We start from the raw sequence: 11319 nt of genomic DNA, 5'->3' as shown, positions 1-11319 counted from the left end.
CAACCACCCCTCCCAGCTCTTGTTTTGCCATTCTTACTGCGAAACATCCAGAAGATAATTTCCCAGCTAAATGTAAAATATGATCTTCAAACCGAAGGCGACCATCAATGGTAATTCCTAGGAACTTGCAGCACTCTTTAATCTGCAAGAGGGAATTTTCGTCAAACATCAGACCCTGAACATCGCACTTAAACCCCATAATAGACGTCTTTCTTACATTAAACACGAGCCTGTTGGAAGCACACCACCCTGATAAAATCTGAAGGTCTTCAAGGATACAAGTCTTAATATAGTCAGAATTTTTATGGCTCCATAGTATGGTGGTATCATCAGCAAACTGAACCACCTTGCCCTGCAGTTTCAATGAACTCAAGTCATTCACATACAGTAAAAATAACAGTGGTCCCAACACTGAACCCTGGGGAACGCCGCATTTTAGGGATCTAGAAGCAGACAAACGCCCAGACACTGAAACCTTCTGAGTACGATTTGATAGATAGGACTCAAGCCATCGCAACGCTACGCCTCTAAAACCATATTTATCGAGCTTAGATAACAGTATTCCATGATCCACACAGTCAAATGCTTTGGATAGATCACAAAACACTGCCGCCGATGACTCTCCAGAATTCAAGGACACATAGACGCTCTCCAAAAAGCTAAAAACAGCATCATGAGTCCCTTTACCGGCTTGAAATCCAAACTGATTTGCAGACAAAATGCTATTATGATGTAAAAAGGACAAAATTCTGCTTTTTGCAAGTTTTTCAACTACCTTAGAGAGGGTAGACAAAATAGAAATGGGACGGAAATTACAAGGCTGATCCAAATCTCTACCCTTATGAAGAGGGATAACCACTGCCTCTTTTAAACATGAAGGAAAAATGCCATTATGTAAAGAATTGTTTATGGCAGAAACTAAAGCATTTAAGGCTGAATCAGGCAAAAAGAGTAACAACCTCGATGATATTTGTATTTGTTAAATTTGTATATTTTAGGATTGTATCGATCTCCATCTGGTAATTTAGATTTGTTTTTAGAAAAGTTGGAGATCCTCTTAAGTGAAATTTCGGTTAATGCGATGTTGATTCTGACTGGCGATCTTAATGTAACTTTTTATAGACAAATCTAATGGATCAAATCGAATGCTTTTTAATCTGTTAAACTCATTTAATTTTAAGATGCACGTGGTTCAGCCAACCCGGATTTCAGCATTTTCTTCCTCACTGATAGATTACTTCTGTACGAATTTTAACCAACACGAAAATCAGTGTACAACAATCAATGCCGGTTTGTCTGACCATGAGGCAATAGTGGGATTAGTAAAGCGTAATAGTGCAGCTAATGAGAATAAGTTTGGACGCGATAGACTTTATACTAGAGCTAATTTCCGCAAACTCTCTTTGTTTTGCAATATGTCAAGTTGGAATAATGTATTGACTACTGTTAACCACACGCATAGCTTTCATCAAATAGTATTAAACAATTTTAACACTGCTTTTCCTGTTGTTAATACTAAAAAATGAAATAGAAAACCTTGGTATACTAAGGGTTTACGAGTATCTGGGAAAAATATGCGCTCCCTTTTTTACATTAGGAAATACGCTATGAACAATGCAATATTTTTAAATTACTATAATAGATACCGCAAGATTTATAGAAACTCAATCAAAATGGCTAAGTGGACCTACTTTCAAAGGAGGATAAATAGTTCCTCCAATAGAGCAAAAGAGTCTTGGGAGATTTTAAATGAGCAAAAATAATGTCTTGGTTATTCCAAGTATCTTAGATTCCAATGTCCTTGATTCCTTCTACTGTGATATTGCTAGTAACTTGCAGCCAATATCTTACAAAAAATAGATCCCAGGAGCTATCTCAGCAATTTGATAGTAGCCGAATCATTCTTTTTTGCCCCCACAAGTGTAGAAGAGCTTAAACAGTTAATGGTTAATATTAAGAATAAGAGTTCATCAGGTTGGGATGGGCTTGCTCTTAAAATAGTTTCTGCTTTACCTCTTGTTGGTTTGCAAGTCTTGGCTGAGTCAATTAACTTTTCATTTATGTCTGGAGTTTTCCCAGAGTGCTTAAAAAGAGCAATGATTGTTCCTCTTTACAAGGGTGGCGATCGCAACTATCCTTCTAACTTTAGACCTATAGCGTTATTGCCTACTTTAGCCAAGATAGTGGAACGGCTCGTTAAGGTGAGGATGGTTTCATTTTTAAATAGGTTTGGCTATTGAGTCTTCAGCAGTTTGGCTTTTGTGAGTCAGTGAGCACAAATGATGTTATCCTTAGCTTTCTAGAGCACCTGTACAACCGACTGAATGTTGGTGAAGTTGCAGCAGCGGTATTCTGTGACTTGTCCAAGGCATTTGACTGCGTGAGTCACAGAGTGCTGCTGATGAAACTGGAGCTCTATGGTTTCAGAGGAACTGCCCTTGAGTGGTTTCGTTCCTACTTGCAGGTAACTGGCAAATTTACATTATTTGCCGATAATACCACCATCCTTTGGCACGACTCTGATGTTTCTCAAATGGAGGCCAGTATACATGCAGATTTGTTAAAAATAAAAGACTGGCGTGATGCAAATTTTTTGACATTTAATGTTTCCAAAACAAATATCCTTAATTTTAAATGTAATACAAATGATATATGTTTAAATAATGGAGCCATCACCATGCCACCGTTCAGTAAGTTTTTGGGTCTTTCCATAGACAAGTTCCTTAAATTTGAAGACCATAATGTGAATGTATGTAGAAAAGTCTCATCAGGCTGCTACGCCCTAAGGGTTATTGCCACCAGTCTTAATTTCTCCATCGCCAGATCTGCATACTTCGCGATTATCGAGTCGCACCTTCGATATGGAATTTGCTTTTGGGGCTTTTAGTTCAGTGTTTATACTCCAGAAAAGGGCCATTAGATATCTATGTGGGGCCAAGCCTCGTGACTCATGTCGCCCGCTTTTTGTAAGTCATAATATTTTAACCCTGTGTTGTATTTTTATTTTGGAAACAGTTTGCTTAGTTTTTAGAAAATATAAACAGGAACTCCACTTAGGAAGCCACTATAATACGCGACAAAATTATTTGCTGAGGCTAACCATTCCTCATTTTGAACTTGTCCGTAGCTCTATCATATAATGGAGGTAGAAAGCTGTTTAATAAACTTCCACTAGAAATAAGACAACTTAAGACTGAAAAAAGCCTACGTACGAAAATATTTCTTGCTAGTAAAACGTACTATAGTTTAGGTAAATTTTTTAATGAATAGCATTTCAAAGTTTTATATAATTTTATTTTATTTTAAATTAGTTTCTCGTTTTTATTCCTTTAATGTACAGTCTATTGGCTTTGTCTACAACTTCTATATTTATATTGACAATAAAGCATTTTTGAGTTTGAGTTTGAGATTAAAAAACTTTCATTTACCTTTAATTATTTCCAAGATAAAAAAAACAACAATGAATAAAGTGTCACGAAACTTCGTCGCGAATTGATCCTAACTAGTTAACCTAAACTTAGTTTTAACTTAGTTTAAGGCTAAGTTAAGACTAAGTTTAAACTTAGTTAAGTTCAAAACAATATAAAACTATTCAAATATTAACATTTTACAGTTTTATAGAAATGTTAATAATAGTAGCTTTTTCCATTCAGTAATAATTTAATTTGCATTTCAGGTCACATATCACCGATATCTTAGTATCGAATGAAGTTAAATATCGTAATATCGAACCCATCTGCGGAGTAAAACTATCCATCATGGAGTAACTGCGACTGAATATTATCCCTTAAATCCCTGTATTATGTAGTGTTACATGGTGAAGCGTACACGATACCATCATTAAGGGAGAAAGTGTATGTATACTTTTTCTAGTCCTAATATTAGATTATATATGGGACCGTTTGTGGAGTCACCACCTTTTCTACTGTTCTTCCATCTCATTTTTATTTAACGCTATATCTGAATGGTTTGACCATATATTGCTTACCGCGTAGTATGTAATATTACTTACTGAACATAACTATTTGACACCGACAAATACATGGTGTTTAGAAGGGATAGAAACTATAAAACCCTCAATTGTGAACGAGGTGGTGGCGCCCTTCTCGCAGTTAATTCTTGCTACTCGACCAAGGTTGTAGAGGGTAGTTCTACAAATGTCTTCGAGGATCTGTGGGTGCACTGTTCGACTCATGGTGGTAATTTACTAATTAGTGTCGTCTACTTTCCACCTCAGTCTAGTTTTGAAGCCTATAAGATCTTCTGTGCGACTGCCGAAAAAGTTCGGCGAAACAATCGAAATGCCAACATCATAATATTTGAAGACTTCAATTTACCCAATATACCATGGGAAATTGACAATGAAGATATGGTTCCGAAGAACTTTAACTCTGCAGAGGATGAGCTGCTCTTAAATACAACTTTAGATTTGGAAATGATTCAGGTCAACTTTATCAAGAACCATATGGGTAAACTTTTGGATCTGATCTTTACAGACACGGCCCACAACACCAAGGTATCTCTTGTCGATCAAGCATTGTGTAGGCTTGATTGCTATCATCCAGCTTTGGAAGTGCAGGTTATCATGGAAAATATTCCCACATGTAAAAATAAAGCTAAGACCAAAATCGATTTATTTGAGCGTGCAAATTATCAGTAAGTTACTCAATATTTTGCTTCAGTCGATTGGGATCAAGTGTTTCATCGTAATACTGTTGATGAATTTTATAAGCATATAACATTTGTTGTTGATAAGTTTGTGCCCAGCAAGACTATTGAGCAAGAAAAGTTTCCATTATGGTACAGTCAAGAACTAAAAAACAATTGCTTATAAGAACAGGCTTCATAGAAAATATAAAAGGTCAGGTCTACAAGAGGACTACGATAATTATTCTGTGGTTAGATTACAGACAAAGTATCTCATGGATTTGTGTTACCTTCTCTTTGTCACTAATACAGAACAAATGATACCAGCTAATATGAAGTATTTTTGGTCATATGTTAACAATCTGCGTAAAGATAAAGGAATACCAAAATCTATGGAATACAAGGGGATGACTATGGAGACTCCCGAAGACGTATCTGAGGGTTTTGCTGAAGTGGATCGATTTATATTTGAATAGTCGTACTCAACAATTCAAGCTAAGGGGAGCAATTTCAAGGCAAATTCGAGTGACTTCTGGAGTGCCTCAGGGATCACATCTTGGGCCAATTTTGTTCATTTTATATATAAATGAAGCTGTATCTGTTTTTTAAACACTGTGAATGTCTTTTATATGCTGACGATCTAAAATTTTTTCGAACTATTGACTGTGATGAAGACTGTTCCTTAGTGCAACTAGATTTAAATAATTTTAATCAAGTGGTGTGTAGAACATTTTTTGAACCTTAATGTTAAAAAATGTAAAGTTATGTCCTTTCACCGGAAGAAAGTTCCTTATAGTTTTACATATACATTAGACGAATGTTTTCTGGAAAGTGTAGACACTTTTAATGATTTAGGCGTTATTTTTGACCATCAATTGACTTTTAATGCTCATGTTGATAACATCAGGATGAAGGGTTTTAGAATGCTAGGTTTTATTAGGAGACATTGTGATCAAATCAGTGATATTAGAACCATAAAATGTTTATACAATAGTTTAGTTCGTAGTGTTTTAGAATACAAATGTATTGTCTGGTCACCATTTTATAACATAAATATTAATCGTATAGAAAGAGTTCAAAATAGGTTTTGCAAATTTTTACTTTATAAACATAGGTTCCCTTACGAAACTATTTGTTATAACATTAGATGTCAGCTAGTTGGGCTGCAAACTTTGGAAATTAGAAGAAATAATGCCAGAATCTTAAAATAGGATATTATTAAAAGTCCCAAATAGGGTTACGCGTCAAAGGATCCTTTTCTATGAACGATCTCACCGTACCAATTATGGATTTAGAGGGGTAACAGACCAACTCATAAAATTGTATAATACGCACTATAGTTCGTAATACTTTTAAAAATAAGGTTATAAGAGGAACAGGGGGATAAGTTAGATAATATATGTATACTTTTTATATGTTACTTTATTTTCTTGCTTTTTTGTTTGATTTGTGTATGTTGATTTATAAGCTTATTGCATATTACCTGTTAAGGTGTTTGTAATTGAATATATAAATAAATATAAATACATTTTTCCCTTCATGTATAATACATTGTGGCAAAAGGTGTCGCGATTATAAAAGCCTCGTATTATGCTGGTAACTGGATCTAAGGAATAGATCTGGATTGGGATAAATATCGGGGCTTTAGAATATTGAAAATAAAATTGTACATCTGATATTTTCTACTATTACTCATCTTTAATATCTGATGCTTACTTAAAAATTGGGTTATATGTGACCTGATATGATATTATAAGAAAATCTCATACAACTGCTTTGTAGTTTTTGAATTTTTCAGAAATATCAGAAGTTAAACTGTCAGAATAAAGTATATCGCTGTAATCAAGTAGAGAGAGAAGAATATGGTTACACAAGTAGTATTTTGCTCTATTAGGTAATATGTGTTCTAATTAATTAACTATTTTTTAGGTTTAGTTAGTATTTTAATTATAATTTTTTTAATCGCATGTAATTTATTTTTAAATTGTTATCTCTATAAAATAAAGCAATTCTCTTAATATTAGAATTTGACCTAGTATATCCCGCATATCCGACAATGACAATGGAATATGCGTTTGAGAGTCATCAGTATATTATATAATAATACAGTATAATATATGATAAAACAGTTTTTTATGCCTCATTTGGAAGCTATTGATCTTGACGTTATGTGGTCCTGCTGAAGGACGGTGCCACATGTCATACCGCCCGTGAAACATTTATCTTGCACGAGTTTGCTCCTGGTCCTGTCGTGTGGGGCTTCTGCTGTGGGGTTATCTGACGTTATAGGTAAAATCCACCATATGTATATAATAACGTTATTAAAAATTTCGTAAAAGGGGACGCAAATGCCAGAAAAGCAGTGGCGGCTCTTATTGAAACACCCTTTGGAACCCGAGAATATCAAAGCAGCTTTTGTGAGTGAAGATTTTATCCAGTTAGGTGTTCTATTAATGGCCCACAGTTCGGCCGAACATATGGAATATCTATTCGGAATTTTCTCTTGTATCCCTTCTGAATGACTCTGTATAAACACTAAAACAGAGGTGTCAGCGGCGATCCCTTGGTAAACCTGTGTTGATTTCTTGTCTCTGAGGAAGATATGTTTAACATTAAAAATAAAACACAAATAAGCTACTTTATGAGAGCTTTTCGTTCTTACCAAATGTTAATTTAAAAGGTATCGAACGTCAAGTAAAGACATAAGGATAAATTTCTTTTTAGTATTCAAACAAAAAGTTTCGGAAGAATGCTTTGTTAGTAGCTACTACGATCGTTTTTCGAAAATATACCGTTTGACTTTTCCCGCTTGTAAATGATGCACTTATATTGAAATAATTCCAAGTTAAAATTTTCCAGTTCTTTGGAAGGCTTATGGCGTGTTTTTGTACAATTTTTAGTCCGATTATCTGTCGTGAATGGTAACGATTTCCTTGTTCCGTTTCCTTTTAGAAGGTGGATGATCTGTTGTTTTGAATTAATCTTGTTTTTCAGTAAGTGGAGATGGTTTACTGCCCAGGACTGGCTTTTCTTGTGCTTAAAGTTTTTTTGAAATTCTCTTTTTCTAGAAATTCTATAAATCCACTAATCTTTGCACCAATCTTATTTTTTTCTTGATTTCCATCTTTCTTCTGCACGGCAGCAGCAGTTTTAGTATCTTTTCTGATTAAATTTAACATTTTCGGTTTGGATTTAAGCGCAAAAAATATTTAGTTTTTAATACTGTTTAATAGTTCCCTTTTAGAAGAAAAACATATTTCTTTTGGAGAGGAGATCTTTTTATAGTGGCTATCATTTACTAATAAATTCATATTGTCTAGAACAGTGTTACTCAAACTTTTTCGTGGCGGAAACCTTTCAAAAAACTAAATTTTTAACGGAACCCTAAATTCTAAACTAAAAGCAAAAGCAGTTATATGTGAATAGTTTATTAATAATCATACAAAAAAAGACAGATACAGTAAATAGTGAGTTAGTAAGCAAATGATAACACTAACTTCATTTAATGCGAGGCATGTAATTGTTTTTTATTCCTCATCAACTGGGTAATGTCAGGCTTGATTGAAGAAAGTTGAATTCTCATGTCTGGTTCGGCATCCAGTCTATTGCGGTATTTTGTTTTTGTAGCTGTATGCTGAAAATCCCGTTTCACACAAATACGTTGTTGGGAACGGCAGAAGAACATTCAAAGCTTCTGTGGCAAGTTGTGGATATTCATCACGAACCCTGTACCAAAAATCATTTAGTGAAATTGTTTTGAACAATGATTCCATGCTTGTATCCGATGTCATTTCTATAAATGATTCATAGATCTGATTTGACATATTTTCAGGCTTCTGCAATTTAGATGAAAAAGGGTTTTGAATCCATGAGTTTATTTTCAGTTTTGTATTCTGTTCTTCAGGAAAGTAAGATTCAAAAGTCCCTTGCAGATCATTGAGATATTGCACCAATTCAACAAATATTTCATTTTTAAATATTTCTGTATCACTAAGACTATGGTGACTAAGGAACTCACTTAGCAATGAAAAGCTTTCGATTACTCTCTTACCAAAACAAGTAATCCAAAAATCTAATTTTCTTTTAAAGGCAGTTATTTTGTTGTTAGCATTAAAAACTGTTGTATGTTTTCTTTGTAGTGACAGGTTTAATTCTTTAAGTTTTCCAAACATGTCTGCTAAAAATGCTAGTCTAAATAACCAGCTTTTATCGGATAAACGGTCTTTTAAATTAAAAGGAACATCTGTAAGAAAAGCTTCTAATTCTGTTCTTAGTTCAAAAAGCCTTGTCAAAGTTTTACCTCAAGACAACCATCTCACTTCAGTATGGAGGAATAGTGTTTTATGATCGCTATCATAATCTTCACATAATAAGAGAATTGAGAATAATCGGGATTGTAGTGGACGTGACTTGACAAAATTAATTATTTTTACTGACTCATCAAGAATCAATTTTAGATTCGGTGGCATTTTCTTAACCGCGAGTGATTCTCTATGCAGGATACAGTGGCTGAAACTACAATTTGGCGCTTTCATTTTTATTCGTGATTTTGCTCCTGCTGTTCTACCTGTCATTGCCTTGGCTCTATCGGTACAAATATCAATGCAATCATTCCAATCGAGTTGGTTTTCTTAAAAAATATGTTAATCGTGTTAAAAATTTCCGGTTGTGTTAGTAGGCAGAGCACATAAGCAAGTCTTCTTCGAGTGAATGTTTATATGGATATCGCACAATTACTAGCAAGATGGCCAGTCCAGCAACATCAGTCGACTCATCCATTGGCAAGACGAATTTGTTATTTTGAAGCCATGAAACCAGTTCTTGTTTTGTTTGCTGCGATATCCCCAATTCGGCGCGTAACTGTATCGTTCGAAAGCGGCACTGTAGAAAGATGCTATACAGATTTTTCGTCGAGCATACATTTTGTTATGTCTACCACACATGGTTTTATTAGCTTTTCAGCAATAGTGTGCGCTTCTCCTGCTTAGGCAATGCGGTAACTAACCAAATACGATGCCTCCGTGGCTTTTTCATTTACAGTCTGAAAAAACTCTTTACTTTTGTTTTTAAAATCGGAATGTACATTATGTACAGTTTCTAAATGTCGGCGCATCTTAGTAGGTACCATCGAACTATTAGGAAGGAGTTTGCTGCACAACATACAAAGGAAAACTAACCGTTCCAACTAAGCCGTTGGAATCAACAAATCCGAGATTAATGTATGATTCGTCATACTTCCGTTTTTTCACCTTCAGTGTGTCATTAGATGTTTTACTACTTGAACTTGAAACCATAAAACTAGAACTTCTAGAAAACTAGAAGCCGTCATATCACCTTGATCTGAATTTGACGCATCATCCAAGCGAACCACATTTTTTACAAAACCTTTAAGCCAGCGCTCCATTCTTCTTTAACACTAATTTGATTTGGTCAATTTTAAGACAAATAGTATCTATTAACGCACGAAATACAAGATTTTACAACCACTACGAACAACAACAAGACAAGCGAACATAAAATACTGAGCGCGGTGTGAGTAAATTTTGCGGTACGTTGCTTGATTAATAAATTCTCCGCGCCAAACAATCCTCCTTTATATTATATCAGCAACCATCGAATCATGTCGAATTCCTCAGAAACTTCGGAGAGCCAGACGATTTTCTCCGAAATACGCGTCGACGCACGAGCACGAGAAACAGCGGGACGAACCAAGGTCATTCGATTGTTTATAGTCCGGGGGCAAATGGCGGCGTACGAGTAATCGATGTAATAGGTCGGGCCACCGTCTATAGATTACAACAAGTCAGACCACTCGAGCGGCCCTGAAATCGATTGCCCCACCCCCCGTTCCTCACCTCGCCATGCATCGGCTGGGTAGAACCCAGGTTTAGTTTTCGCAAGTACGTTAACTTGTGTGCATCCGTTTCGCGAGAGAGTTTTTGCTTGTAGCGTTTTAGACAATGATTACATACTGCTTGTATAAATATAATTACCCAATAATAAAGTAGTATGTATTTCATCCCTATATGTTAAATATTTTGTTCTGTATTTTGTGTTTTACATAAAAGCATTACAATCTTAAAAAATAGTTTATTATTTATTTTCTCCCCCTAATGTTACTGGAATAGTTTTAGCCGATTTTACAACCTATTATCCCAAACCAACACACCCCACTTCTTTTTGTCGGCCACCAATGTCGGCGTTTAAGACCCGGTAAATTTTGATATTTTAACATATTTTATATAAACTCCTGGACAAAATTATCGCACCACTTGATTTTTAGAGATTTTTTTTTAATAAAGATAAAAAAATAAGCAAACTTATAAACTTAAGCATTGTTAACTATGCATTATTAATTAACAAAAACAATTATATTCTATTTAACAAAACGAGATTTAAGTAACTAAATTCAATACAAGGAAAAGCATCGATTTTCACTAACTTCAATTTTGATACAAAAATAAAACAATAGACCCATAATGAATTCTTAATAACGTGTATTGCCACCTCTAGCTGCAATGACCGCTTGAAGTCTTCGCAGCATTCCTCGTATCAATTTATGAAAACTTTCCTGCGGATGTATTCTCACTCCTCACGAGCAGCATGTTCCATGATAAAGCATAAACATAGTTTTTGTCCAGTTCTGCTTTTTATACGAGAAAAGATATTATA

The sequence above is a fragment of the Anthonomus grandis genome, chromosome 22 (genome assembly GCF_022605725.1).
Source record: "Anthonomus grandis grandis chromosome 22, icAntGran1.3, whole genome shotgun sequence".
In the NCBI taxonomy this organism is placed as follows: Eukaryota; Metazoa; Arthropoda; class Insecta; order Coleoptera; family Curculionidae; genus Anthonomus; species Anthonomus grandis.
The sequence above is the reverse complement of the archived record's forward strand: the minus strand, read 5'-3'. Positions refer to the sequence as shown.